Source organism: Anser brachyrhynchus (genome assembly GCF_964034855.1).
Source record: "Anser brachyrhynchus genome assembly, chromosome: 4".
NCBI classification, from domain to species: Eukaryota; Metazoa; Chordata; class Aves; order Anseriformes; family Anatidae; genus Anser; species Anser brachyrhynchus.
In genome coordinates this window covers 40,692,710-40,707,800 of record NC_137698.1, presented here as the reverse complement: position 1 = coordinate 40,707,800, position 15,091 = coordinate 40,692,710, and the positions used below count along the sequence as shown (strand labels likewise).

Genomic DNA, 15,091 nt, shown 5'->3' with positions numbered 1-15,091 from the left:
TGGGCAAGATACTCTGTTTCCAATTTTGGCAAAGAAAATGAACAAAAAGTAATTTTGTCTTGCTGTATTTTGTTTTCTCTCTGTGGAATAGGTCTGGAAAGACTGGGGAGGCTTGACCCTGAGGCAGAGGCTGGCCCAAAGTTTCAGATCTTGAGAGACCAAACTCCTTAGGAGATGATCATCTTGAGCAGGCAAGAAAAGTTTTCCACATTTTTGTGGGAATACTGTGTGAATATTTTTCTGACACATTGATTTTACTGATCAAATTTTGAAAGATTATGTCCATGGCTGTTGGGTAAAAGGATGGAGGTAACATTTATCTTTTTCCATCTCCTCTTAGGGGGATATCTGTAGCTGTCTGAACAGCAGGAGCAGTGGCCAAGTGCCCAGCCTTTCGTCTTTGAGTCTCCAGAGAGTCTTGACCATTTGTCTTGTATATAGACTTCACTAAAATCAACTCTATCTTTGTCACCTCCAGGCTGGGCACTAACATGCTTTCTGCAGAGCTTATTGCATAGTGAACGTTAAATTAGAACTCCATAAACTTAATTTGCTTCCAGTGCTTCATTTGCTTCTAAGTGTAATACTTGGTATTGATTTTAACTTATATTTAACTTTTATAGTGGTAGTTGTGCGTACTTAAGAGGCTGCTACTTCTTCACAGCTGTAAAACCTGACCTGAGTATTAGATTTTTACCATTGGAGACAGCAGTATTTGTTTTCCCTGGAAGATCTGTGAAGTGTTAACCTAGTAGAAACCATATTTAAAAGCTTTCAAGGCATTCTGCATAGACTATATATTTGTACAGTGGCATTGGAGAACAGCTGTAGAACAACTGCCAATCCTGTTTTGATATAACATTTATTTATTACTTTTTTCAAAATTATATTTTATTATTGAAAAGTGTCTTTTAGTATGTTTTCTCTGGAATGCATGTGTGTTTTGCAACACACTGGAGACGTCAAGCTAAATCCAGCACTGTTTTTTATTCATTCTCAGTTACTGTTGTTGTTGACAGTGTCAAAAGAACAAATGCAATGAGGCCAGCAAACACTCTATGACTGTCCTTCACATGCTTTAGATTTTCTAAAAAAAAATATGGGAATTTTCTTCATATTACAAATGCTTAAAATTTGCTTTGCTTAATTTTTCCCCCCTCAATATGTATACATAATACAGACATAATTTGCTTTCGGTAAGATCTCTTAAAGTTAGTTTGGACACAGCTGACTTCACTCAATGACTTTTTGTGTGATCATCTTTTTTCAAAGTAAAATTTAATTTTCTATTTTTGGTATGCAGACCACTGTGTGACCTTTAGCTGCCATCTGGCGTTGAGTTTCAGCTCCAGCAGAAGAGTACAGTGCGTAAAGGGCACAGATTCCCCTTAATTTTCTGGAACACAAGTAAGGATGTAACATCCCTTGAGTACAGTAGAATGCATGGATACAGCAAGTATGTGGTATCATCATGAATACAATAAGAGCAATCATTCTTCATCCAGTTGTGTGTACATGTTATCAGTAAAGAAATTCTAGTTTTTATTTTAAACTTTCCTAGTATTTTCTGGGTTGTGTGACTCTCATGAGAACAGTCAGTCCTTGAAACTCTTTTCTAGCTGAATTTTTAAATGATGAAGATGCTATAAACTGGTAAATGTTTTATTTTTTCCATTAATTTTCAATGTCAGTAATATTAGGCCTATTGCTCCTATAGAAACCTATACATCATGGTTCGTCATAAAATGATGTAAGGAAACCTGAGCATGGAAAGAAACTGAGCATGATTCTGAACTGAGCATAGGAAGAAACAGTAAAGATTTATGATTTAGAGATTAATAAATATATCACTAATGAGCTTTTCAAGACAAAGCAAGTGAAAACTATTTCCACCAGAGGAAGCAGATATTGAACAAATGTTGGTAAATACAGAAATTAGGGATACCCAGCTTAGAGAATTGCTAAAACATTGAAATTAATACGTTATGTAGAGTTTTATGAAAGAGATGTAGCCATACATTGCCAAGAAAGTGATTCTATGCTTCCTTCAAAATATAAAGTATCCCAATTTGAACTAAATATAGGATTTAAAACCTCTGAGCACTTGAAAAGCATGTTAAATAAACAATTTCTGAAATGTGCCTTTTCAGTTCAAAAAAGAGAAAATGTCAAGAAGAGTCATTTACACGCATTTTAGAATTCCAGCTGAATGATGCCTTCCCCTTTCCAAAAACTCATGGGGACAGCAAAGGAGTGTCCCTATCAATTGCAGTGACCTTTCTTAATTTTTGCCACCTTGTAAGATTTTTAGCATGTGACTGCATGAAACATAGTAAGTACAAATGAAAAGCATACTCAATATACTTAATAATATTAGGACAGCCAATACTTCATCAGAAAAAAAAAATATATTAATCTCTCACAATAAGACTCAAGCCATAATAGAAAAAGCCGCAAAAAAAAAAAAAAAAGTAATTAAAAATCTGTAACAGCTTCTTTTCTGACAATGTGTTCAGTTTTCTGTGACTCTGATATTTTCTGTCTTTATTCTCTTCTTCAAATTACTTTTTATTGCAGTAAGCATTAAATAATGATAAGGAATTGAAATTTGCTAATAAAGGGAATGAATAGAGTAATGGTAAAAATAACAAAGTAATAGGAATATACAAAAGCACATAAAATACCATAACATTGTTTTGCAGAATGCTGTGGTGTTTTTCTCCTGTTTATAACACCTTTGTGTTTTGTTTGAAATGTTCTTGTGACCACTGGTTCACTCCTTTCCAAATGACTGGACAGGTTTTCAATTGCTGCTAATCAACATAATTTGGTGATGTTAATGCATTTTTTTACTGCTCCAGGAGCTATTTTTAGAAAATATATATTATACACAGATTAGAAAACCAAACTACTAACACTGTACTGAAGTAGCAACATCTGTGTTGCCACCTACCCAGCAGACACAGGTTTTAAAATTTGAGATTTCTCTACAAACTGGTATGCTGCGATTCTTATCCAGGCAATAAAACCAAGCAAATAAATTCTGCAAAACAAGACTCCTGAAGTGCACTAAAGCATTTTTTTTTTTTGAATGTGCCTCTCATTGACTAATCAAGAGATAGTTGGAACAGTGCAAACTATTACATGGAGGTAAATGGCTTATAAATCAAGATAACCCTTTGGGTATTCAAGTCTTGCCTGAAAAAAAAAAAAAAACACCAAAACAAACAAACAAACAAAAACCTATGATTGTGCCATTTCAGGAAAAACACTTGTGAAAACATCAGTTGAAGTAGGAGGCTCCAGCTTATTGTAGCTGTTAGATGCTTGAGCAACTCCTGAACAAAAGCAAGCTCTAAGTGATCATTTCATTCGAGTGGTGGATTCCTCCTGCTGTGTACGAGCCACGTAGCTGGAGAGGACTGATGGTAGGAGAGCATCAAGCCAGGTGGAGCTTACTATAAATACACAGATAGAAGGAAAACATAGAAAAACAACTGGACTTTGATAAAGACAGATAAGAATTCTCTGCACATAATTGAAAGTAACTCTTAATGACGGCTTATAATGAAATAACTTTAAAATCAGTCTGGTTAAACTTGAAACTGTCAGGTGTGAGAGTGCACCGAGTGGTGTGCTGGGCTGAGGAGACTGTCATACTAGGTTGGTATCCTGCTTTGGTTTCTATCTGTCATTTTGCATTAAACTACTTTTACTTTTTTTTTTGATAAATTACTTAAGCTTGATAGTATGCGCCAAATGCCAAATAGATGTTCTGTGACTGAGGAGAAGAGTCTTAATGTTTCTACTGACAGCTTCTCTGAGAGGTAGGTCATGCTTAGAAGTATAGTTTCTTGTTTGCATTGTGGTGTGAGATTATAACTCACCTTTAAATTATATTTCTAAAAGTCAGGTATTGTCTTCTCTATCACACAAAGTTGTGGAAATCTTGGTAAAAACTTGGAAAATGAAATGGTTTAGTTTGTTTTAACACACTTAGCATGGGGTATAAGTGGATATTTGTGAAACACCTGCTGTAAAATCTAAGAGAATATTATTAGGTCCTTCATATTGATGAACAGTTTCTATATTCTCATTTGTATTTTTACACCATAATTAGAAGCAGGGGTGGTAACTTGTTCATTATTGGCAACCACATACATTAGGCCTCCTGAAATGACTTATTGGACTCAGTACCAGACAACAACAAATCAAACTATTGGAAGCCCACACAATTCTCACAGTCCAGTGTGACAGAAAAACATTATATGGAATAAAGAATTGTGAATGAATAAAGCACAAAGGACATGGTAGGATATAAGTATGGTAAAAATTGATATAAAATGTATGCAATAAGCAGAGGATTAAAGAAGGATGTGGGATACTAGACCTTAGCTACAGAGACAGTTGTACAGAGGAAATACTTCACTGAGACCTGTTGAGAAGATAGTTTTGAATCGCATTTTGACGTGAGACGTAATTTTAAGATCAGTGTAATATTAAGATTTAATGCAAGCATGTACAAAATGTGGCATAATTGAAAGGCAGGGAAATAGGTGATTATGCCTGCTAAAATGATTTAGTTCAGTTAAAAGTAAAGAAATGTTGTGTATTTTTGAAAGCATAGAATATAAAAAAATGTTTAGGTATTTAAAATGTTTGCTGAAGAGAGGAAATCTCAACAAGGGAACTAAAGCTACTGTTCTCTTGAAAGAATTATTTTACTCATTTACAAACATTTGGATTAGAAACAAAAACTAAATTCAAACTGTTCCTTAACATGGTAACTTCGCTAAAAAGAAGTTCAGACATGAATTTGCAAGGAAAATTTTCCCCTTCTTTCCAGAATTAAGTTTAAGTGGTTTTACATGACTCATTTATTAGTACTGTTTGTTGCTGGTGGTGGTGAGAGCAAAGGTTGTGCAAACAATTTGGTCTTAATCATTTTTGATGCTGAAGTACTTCTCTAAGACTCATTTAAATCTGCCAGCTATGTGTATTCCTCCATTTTCTCATTTTTCAGAAGTATGAATGGATAATGAAACTACATAAGGAAAAAAAAAGTCCACGGTGTTAACAATTAAAAATGCTTAGTGCAAATGGAAACTGGAAACAAGTTGTCCAATTGATTTATTGTAGTAAATGTATGCAGTGGGAAGCATAAGTGTTTCTACTAAGTAAATTATCTTCTTTCTATGAGGTTTTCTTCTGTGGCACTACCCCGATATATCACTATGTATTCAAACCAACAGCTCTGTTGAAGTCCATTAGAAATTCCACTTCAGATAATACATTTCACTATTATAGCAAAAATCTTTACTCCCAAGAGTGAGCACTGTAATACATTTTTATGATGTAATTGTCCACAGCCTGGAGAGCACCTGTTAGCTAAATCTGATTTAGTACATTGCTGGTACCACTGTTAAAATACAGTGCTGTATAGTAAAGTAGTTAGGAAGCAAAGTAAGAACTTGATTTTTGTGTATGTGTGTGTGTGCATCTGTGTGTGAGATTTAAAAATAGGATACTTTCATGATATGTTTTTTCTCCTGCTGAAAATCTCATTCTGCGTGTAACTAGGACACAGAGATTTTTTTTTCTTTGCATGCAGTTTACAACACTTAACTTTCTGTGAAAAGGAAAAGATAGAAAGCATTAGTTAGCAGTGGTACCTAATAGATGCGTACTGATATTATTACTGTCAAAATGCATTTTGACTGTTATTATATCTAGTGATATAATATGCTACACTGAAAGTTTTACTAGAGAATACTACTGAAGATGATTATGCGCAACTGAAATAATTTCATCTCCTATTTCATATTATATATGTGGGTAATTCTTGATGTAACTTTATAAAATAATCTAATGATTTTGAAATGGCAGATACTTTAAAGTCTGCTTTGTAAAGTTCCTCTAAATTGGCATGCTCAAATGAAAAATTTAATCATACATTCTGAGTTGTCTCATATTTAAGACATACACAGATGTCATTTGGGTACAGAGGTGTCAGAATACTTATTAATAAGGCTGGAATACAACATTTTTAATAGGAAAACATGTTTCTGGTGGGGAGTCCTGCAGACAACATATTAGGCAGAGCTTCTATTAGACAGAATATGGAGTTCCTGTTTGTGTGTTTCATATACAAAAATAGAGTTACTCAATCTTTTTTAAGATTAAAAATCTTAAAAAAAAAAAAATCTTAAAAATCAAATTTATTTTTATGTAAAAAGATGTTAACAAGCATCAGGAAGCCCTGATTATGCAGCTAGAAAAAAGAAGAAAGGACAATTGTATGTCATAGTTTTGGTAAGTTCCTAAATAAAGGGAATTAAGTTTAGATATTTGAAAACTTAAATTACTATTTTTTCTAAGCCTGTTGATCCTTATGACCTTGTTTGTGCTAAATATGGGACTATCTGCAAGGGAAGGCATAATTTTTTACTCTATAGGCTTAAATTAAATGCCAAAGAGCTTCAAAAGCCATTTTAATTGCTAAATTGAAAAGATGACACACATCAAAGAATCTTTATTTTTCATGCTGATGCCTACATAGCTTTTTTTTTTATATCCTTTTAAAGCTGATAGTTAGACTTCATACTTATTATGGAGTCCCTGTATTGTCTTTTATTTATTTATTTATTTATTTTAAGACTGTAACATCACAGTTTTGGAAGGAAAGAGGAATCATCAATGAAATTGCCATATTGTGACTTTGAAGTCTGGTAAAATCTGAGTTTACATGATGCTTTCTGTATCTGTCTTTCCTCCCTTTGCCTCTAACACAATATGTTCCTTGAACTGGACCACCAGTGGGGGTCTTTGCTCCAGCCCTCTGACCCAAGGTGGACTTCAAAATAGAATGTGTTTAAGTAGCCCACTCCTGTGCAGTGTCAGTGTATCCTACTCATGGTATCACAGATAACTTGCTTAGCAACAGTAGGTAAATGGAGATTTAAAAAAAAAAAAAAAAGTAAACAATAGATTTACTAATCTCCACCAGAGCCTTCTGAAACTATGCCGTTAACCAGTAAACCCTGCAGGTGTCTTTGAATTCCCAGCAGTACTACAGTTACTACAAGAGAGCCTTCTAAAGTTGATGAAGTAATGACCAAGCTCTTCATAAATGTCAACAATAACAAACACTCTTTTGAAAGTTTTTCAGCATCCTTCCAAATTTGTTTATAATCTGTGTTTGTGTACTCATAACCCCACAATTTTTTTAATTTTCAGGGTTCTGGTGATCCACTGTTTCCCTCCAGTTATAAGAGGAACGATTCGTTACTCCTGAAAAAAAAAAAATATATATATATATATATATGTTGCAAGTGTGTGTGTATAAACTTTAATACTCTGAGTTTGGCTTCACCTTTGTGGCATTCATTTCTGAAACAAATTTTGGAAATATTACTTTGCATATGTTTTTGTTTCTTAGGAAGTTCTTCAAAAAGAAGAGAAGTTGCTGTTCTTCTGTAGAAACCTATGGTGGATGCTGTTAGAAAAAAATGATTACAGGTGATAAGCTATTAATCGTATGGCAGTTTGATGCCTATGTAATGCTGTATATTTTTATCCATAGCCAATTAAGACAGTAAAGGATTTTGACGATGTAAAGATAGACTAGAAATCTTACTTGCATTCAAAAAAAAAAAAAAAGAAAAGATATTCAAAGGGATAATCATGTTGATTTACTTTAGAATAAACTGTGTGAGGAAATACAAACAAGCAAAAAACAACAAAAGAAAACAGGTCTGTGCTGGGCCTGGTTGGGATGTGTTAATTTTCTTCATGGTAGATCATATGGTGCTATGTTTTAGATTTGTGACCAAAACAGTGTTGATAACAAACTGATGTTTTAGCTATTGATGAACAGTACTTTCACAGCAGTAAGGCATTCTCTGTTTCTCATGCTGCCCTGACAGTGAGGAGGCTGGGAGTGCACAGAATCTGTGAGGGGACACAGCAAGAACAGCTGACTGCACTGACCAAAGAGATATCCCATACCATAGGATGTCATCCTCAGCAATAAAGGCTGGGAGAAAGAGGGAGGGAAGGTAGTGTTTGGAGCTACAGTGTGTATCTTCCCAAGCAATGGTTATTCTTGATAAATCCCTGCTTTCCTGGAAATGTTTGAGTGCTTTCCTGCTGATGGGAATCAGTGAATGAATTCCTTATTTTACTTTGCTTGTGAGTGTACCTTTGCTTTACGTATTACACCGCCTTAATCTCAACCTACAAATTTTCTCACTTTTGCCTTTCCCATTTTCTCCTCCATCCGACTGGGAGGGCAGAAGGAGAGCTGCTTACTGGGTTAACCCACAAGGTCTTAAACTTTTCAGTTTCAAAGAGGCAACCTATCTGAAATCAGAAGACCTACTTAAGAAAGCCAGCTGAACTGAGTTGGTCAAAGGTTTAAAAATGGAGAAAGTTTTAATGAAATTTCAGTCAAAAGTGTAAAACTCTGAAATCCAAGGCAAGCACTACAAATCACAAGTAGGTAAACTAAAAGAATGGTAGAAGCAAATAGAAGACATATAAAAGTGGGTGAAGAAAGGGACTAACCAAAGAGTCTTGGGTGGTTCAGAGGGAACTGCCAAAAGTCAAGCTAGAAAAGCAATGCGTAACAAGTACCAAAGTTAACTTATCTATTAAAAGAACCATGAAAGAAACAATAAAGCCTTTGTAACAATGAGAGAGATTAAAGATGCTTAAATAAAACATTTTAATAGAACAATGATATTGACTATTAGCTAAAGTAGGATGGCAAATGGAACAAGAATATGACAACTGTATCCGGCATAGATAAGAAAAACCAGAATAGGCTTGAAGGCCTAGACAACAATAACATGGAGTGATAGATGTTGTAACAAGAATTTTAAATAAAAAAGAATGAGTTCCTCTATTTACAAGAAAGGGAAATCACAGTCCAGGAAGCTGCAGGTTTATAAGCCTGACCTCAAAAGAATACAAAGCTTTACAGCTTTCTATGGTAACAGGAAAATGAGTTAAAATTCTACAACAGTGTACAAAATGTTTGCCCCCTACATTAAATCTTTCATTAACAGTGCCTGGTTTACTAAATAAAGTGTTGTTAATCTCATCTATTCTGATTTTATCAAAGTCTCTGATCTGGTAACTATGATAAATTAATAGTTAATCTGGGAAAAAAAAAGTTATGGCAAGAACTTTATTATGGCTAAAGAGTTAGAGACAGCAGTAGCTTGTGTTGAAAGGGAAATTATTGGAGTGAGATATTATTAATATCATTAATGATAATCCTCCACAAACAGCCTTATGTCTTATCTTAAATAAATAAATAAATAAATAAAATAAATAATTTCCAGCACAAAAGTCATTGCATCTCCAGTCACATGTATCATGTACTGTGAAATGTTTACTTAGACTACTCAAGGGATTGGGAAGGATTTAATTTGTTGTTCATTTGGTCAGTTTATTTTAGTCTTTTTCCCTTAAACTTCAGGAAATTTGAGAGAAGGAAAAAAACTGAAGATGTCCTAACTGTGGAGCAATCAATCCTTTCTAGAGCCTCTTGGATCAGTTTTATAAGACTTTGTGGTATAAGTTACATTAAAAATATTTCTTTATACATTTTGAAATGCATAATGAGTGAATTGCAGGTGTCAATATTAAGAATTTACTGTTCTGTGTGGACTTGTAACTCGGAGAGGTCTTTTAAACCTGATTGATATTAATACACTTGAGATGGCATGATGCTTTGATGTTTCAATATTTGTACATAGTGCATTGGACAGCTGATAACAGATAAAGTGTTGGATGATCAAAATCAGTGCACAATACTACTTCAGAAAAACAGGCCATTTTCAGTTCGAGATAATTAAGAACATGGAAAAAAACTGCTTGCCATCTAAAACCAGTGGAATGGGTAAGTAGTTTGATTCTTTCCCAAACATTTACATTCATAACTTGAATGGTGAAAGTGATCATGTGTTAGACCCTAAAAGGATCAGCTTGATTTTTCTCAATATTTAAAGCAGATTTTGCAGAGTAAGTATCCTGCAAGTTTTCACGCCCTATATTGTGAATCCCATTCTGATTGGAAAAGGATAAGAATAAGTTATGTATAATGAATTTCAGCAAATGCCTTAGTGTTATAGATACCTTCACAGTTTCCACATACAAAATGGATGGAGATAATACATGTAAGTATTGTCAAAAAAGTGACATTGTAAGTACTGACAAAAAAGAGAAGACAATTAACAATATCAAGGGAGCAGGAAGAGATGTTTTCAGTGTGAGGCTAGGTAAATGCATGCTGAAATGACTAATTTAAGGCTACAGGATTTTAGCATGTTTTTGTTAAATCAAGCATAAAGGTATGCTGAGGAATGTACCACCTCTCTCAGAGAGGAACAAAAAAAAAAAAAAAAGGTCACCATGACTGGAAGAAGAAACTGTAGAGGAGGTTGTAGTGATGAGTGGTGGGAAGTATGGATGTCTAAGAAAATGAGTATAGTAACAGCAGGACTATGGGGCTGTCCCTGAGAGGGTGGGTGGAGGTTGAAGGAAACAGTACCTAGGAGCACCAAAACATGTTGCCAGCAGCAATGCAAATAGCAACTGCATATAATGAAATCTAATTTTCTGTGCAAGTTATTCGCAAAATCTCTGATTTCTGTTTCACCTTTAATTATGATTGCTAGAGATTGTTACGAAAAGAAAGAATAAAGAGTAAAGAGGGTACTTCTGCCAGTTACCTTTTCGTAACAATAAGAATTCAGATCATTAACTTTTACATAGGATTTTGCTTTCTCATACACAGAGTTTCTCATTCCAGTTCCCCAGCTTTAAAACTAGTTAAAATCTTTATACCCACATACATGTATGTCAGGTCTTTTATTTTTATATTATTTTAAATCAATATTGAGATGTTTGTCAGGAAGAGTATTACATGAAGAAGTAGGTCCCATGTACTTCCAAAATGTGCCAGTAAGACAAAAATGTGTCAGGAAGGTAATACACTGGACGTTTTACCAAGGAAAAGTCTACTGTCTTAGCTTTTGTGACCAGGTGAATAGTGGAAAAGAAAAAATTGCATGCATTTAGTCCCTAGGAGGCAGAGTGCTCTTTCCTGCAGATGCTAGGTTGGCTGGTGAAGTAGAGCTTTTGATGAAGAAAACATTGAATCTGTAATTCTCTATTCTTCAAAGTTAAGGTGGCTGAACTGTGGCTTCATGTGACAGTATTGTACAGGAAATAGTGCTGATTCACATTACCACAAGAAAAGCACTCATAAAAACCTGATTTCTAAGTGCCTTTTCAGTGTACCTTGAGGTGGCAGCTCCATTATGCACACTCCCCATGTGAACTGTGGCCTTGTCCCTTTTTCAACTAATTTGCTTCTGGGGAAAACTGCTATTAAATGTCTTTGTGAAGCAATATAAAGAGGATCATTTCTTGTGCCTTCCTCAGCTGCTTCAACACAGATAGATACCTGGAAACCTAGTCCAAAATGTGTATGGAAAGACTGTATTTTCTTTTACCGTATCAAAGTTAGCCAATTTAATGAAGTTATGGAGGAAACTTAATCAAAATCTTCTAAAAGCTGACAGTTGAGGTTGAACCTGAACTCTACTTTGGTGGACCTTCTCTGTTAGAAAATAAAAATTTCTAAATAAATTACTAATCCTGGGGGCAAATGTGTTAATTATTTAGCTTCTGCTGGTGATTGCCTCTAATTTATGTGTCTTAAGTTAAAAAGCTATTTAGTAAGTAAGCATCGTTCAAAATAATCCTTGAGCATGGGCTATGTATTTCTATGCATAAAAAAGATTTTCATCATCAGGATGATGACACTTTATTGTCAATTATTTATCTTTCTGCTTAGCTGCATTCGTGCTGAATTTTCTTTTAATACAGAAATGAGCTATAATCAATAACTTGTCAAATTATTCATTCCTAATGGACTAGCCAAAGGATTTTGACATTACTTTCTGAATAAATTATCTGAAATATATATTTCCATTATTTGACCAGCTCTCCAGATTGTTAAATAACGTTCTGTGAATAATTTATTCAACATTTCTCTGTCAATCTTTGAATAATTTACGCACAAATACATTATTTTTATTATTCAGCCAGTTATATTTCCAGCATCTGCGGCAATGTCTTTGTTGTGTGGAAGCATAGGGATCTCTGGAAGGAGAGAGAAACTTTTAACTAGCATAGCTTCGCTTCTTTGTAATAAGTGTTCGGTACCTTTTTTTTATATACCCAAGTGCATAATTAAATGAATCTATTTTCATCTCTTTCTTCATTTAACAAGTAGTTTTCTACAACAGTCTTTAACTCAATGACCCCTACTATCTTTATTGAAAAACTTGCACTGTCGCTATCCTGCCTCTGCTTGTTTCTCAAGTCTTCAACAACATTCAGAAAAGTTCAATTACATTAATTTGTGTGCTGAAGATACACGACAAGGAAAAGATTTACACTGTTTGTCTGGTGCTGTTAACCCAGGCATTTTGAACATAATATCTACATAAATACATACTGAATAAACACAGTTCTGTGATATGCAAGCACAAGTAAAAGGAACAAACTTTTAAAAATGCAATGCCAACAGGAAGAGAAGTGCTGAGAAAGACTGAAAAGGCTACCTGTCAAAAGGTGTGTTGTGAAATATCCCTATCTATTTACCAGTTTGTTTTACATCCAGGTGGCAGAATATCCTCTAAGCATCTGCGCTGGAGCAGTGATGAAGTGAAATGATTTGAAGATGAACAGCCCTGTTCCCTCCTACAGTATTTGTTCTGCAGCTACAGTCCTGGCGGTGGGAGCATGAAATGAAATCAGGGGGCTCTGACCGCAGCATGGGGCGGCTGCCTTGCCCTCTGCCCTCCTGAATGTGAGTGGGAAGCTGAGCAATGCGTTAGTAGCCCTGCAGCTCAAGCAGTATTTTATGAAGTTGTTTCACTGCCTCTAGCCATTTGGGCTGAAAAGTTGTTTTGCATATGTAATGAATGGTTCTTAAGAATGGACAGATACAGCTGGTAAAGGCAAACTGGAGGGCAGGGACAGTATCTGAAGCCAAAATTTAGGTGCAGTTCCAGGACCAGCATAGCAATTCTTGGGAAAATAATCTGGTCCAGAGGCCAGAATCAGCACAGTTTGCCTTCCACAAATAGTGATATCCTACATGAATGAGAAGAACAATAGAGCTGAATTTCCAGTAGAAAGCTCTAGTGAGTTTGAAATGGTGTCTGCTGGTCGATAAAAGCATAAGGAAGCACTGGGTAAATTTAAGCCTGTTCTAATGCCACATCATCTCCACATTAAGGAGAAAATAAAGTTTTATCTTGCTATCTGCCAAAGACCAGAATTTTGGCAGTTTTGAGGAACAGGAATCTGTATTTACATATTATTTATGTATGCATTTATTTATTTATTTAAATAACACAACAGAGAGGGTGAAAGGATGGGTAATGGTTGTAGGAAGGGAGAGCTAAACGAACACTATCAAAATCTTCTGTAAATACTATTTTTGTCATAAAGATGAATCTTGGAATTTGTTCATCATTAACCTGAGTGCAATGACTGAAAGGAACACAGATAATCACATTTATATTGACTACATGAGATTTCCTTTTATATTCTGTCTTCCCATGTTATGGCTGTTTTCATATTGTGCATCTATTCTTGCAGATTTTTTTCCTTTTTTCTTTAATTAAATCCTAACTATTCTCATACTAAAATAGTTACATCTTGTTTTGACCTTGATTTGTTTGAACTTTTAATGCCCCAAAGGTCGTAAGGGCCATTTATTCAATTATTCATGCAACCATTGGGTAGAGGAGCTGCACATTTCAGTTTCATTCCAACTGCTTGCAAGTTTACGGTTAAGAACTGCTGTAAGGTCCAGCGAGCTCAGGACTGCCTGCCCCTATACTGCAGTGTCAGTTAATTGCAAGGAGGTAAGGAATTTTACCTACTTGAAAAAAAGTACTATTACAAAATGAAATAAAAGAACAAATGATTTTTGCTAGTGACTGTGGTCCCCTTCTAAATTGCATTACCAAAAAATCGGCATTCTCTGTCTTATTATTATCGTTAGGCTTTTAGCTACTATGGCTTTGTTTATCTTCCTTAAAAGGAAAACTATAAAAGCTAACCTTAATGCTAGATTTTACAATGTTTACTGAGCTGCTTTTTAAAAATTTTCTGAGCTTGTAAAAGTATAATTATCGTATCCTAATAATTATAACAGACAACATTTCTCTTCCTCTTCACACTGTTTGATCTAAACTGCAAATTTCTGATCTTCTTGTCAAAGACAGAGCTGTTTTCTTGGGAATATTTTGAACTTTGATGAAAGTTTTATGACACTTCCAACAAAACATGCTGCTCATTAAAGTTTTATAGAGAGAGAGCTCTATCTGCATTGTTTTCAAATTGTAAATATCTCATAATTGTCATCAATGAGTAGTTGATGAAATACCTGTTCCCAGAAGCTTGTATCTGCAGACAGGATCTTGGTGTCTCAGATGAATATGTGCTTTCACTGTCCCAGAGTACCAAGACTTGGCTCTTTTTGTTTGGTTATGGCGATGGTCCCAAAAGTCAAACAATGATGAAACTGATGATTTATTTATAACATTTTGCAAGGCATTTGCAGAGGAAACAAATTTTGTAGTCTTTAAATATCTTATTCAAATCTTTCTCTTTGTCATAAGAGGTACCAGGAGATTAGTGTCCTGTTAGTTTCCTTCATACACTTTTTATGAGTCAAAACTTACACATCTGTCTTTGGATAGTAGTGGTTAGCAATGGTTCCTCAACTATGTGAACGTAAGCAGCAGTGCTGTTTAATCGAAGGGCATCCAGCTCAGACAACTGGCAGCTGACACAACTACTAATTCTCCTTAAGACTTCAGCCTCAGGGAGACATCCCAAAACCAATGAACAAGAAGATGTGTGTGTGTATTTGCATGTGTATAGGGCTATTTCAAAAACATACTTGATATATGTCAATTTCAAATCAATCAATATTTCTTGTAATATCTTGGATAATTGTAGAGAGAAAGCGACGCATTTAATAAAATGCTGTTCC

The 15,091-nt window shown here is 34.8% G+C and overlaps 1 protein-coding gene across 6 annotated transcripts in view; it reads left to right on the top strand.

The window, feature by feature from the left end:
- Window positions 1-15,091, top strand: part of LOC308194891 (uncharacterized protein) — a 709,819-nt gene that overhangs the window by 507,674 nt on the left and 187,054 nt on the right. For all 6 annotated transcript variants that reach the window (XR_013950992.1, XR_013950993.1, XR_013950996.1 and 3 more), the window contains 5 exons: window positions 92-191; window positions 1,304-3,827; window positions 6,237-9,907; window positions 12,701-12,889; window positions 13,789-13,955. The gene's annotated coding sequence lies outside the window, so the exon portion shown is untranslated. The remainder of the gene's footprint in view (window positions 1-91; window positions 192-1,303; window positions 3,828-6,236; window positions 9,908-12,700; window positions 12,890-13,788; window positions 13,956-15,091) is intronic.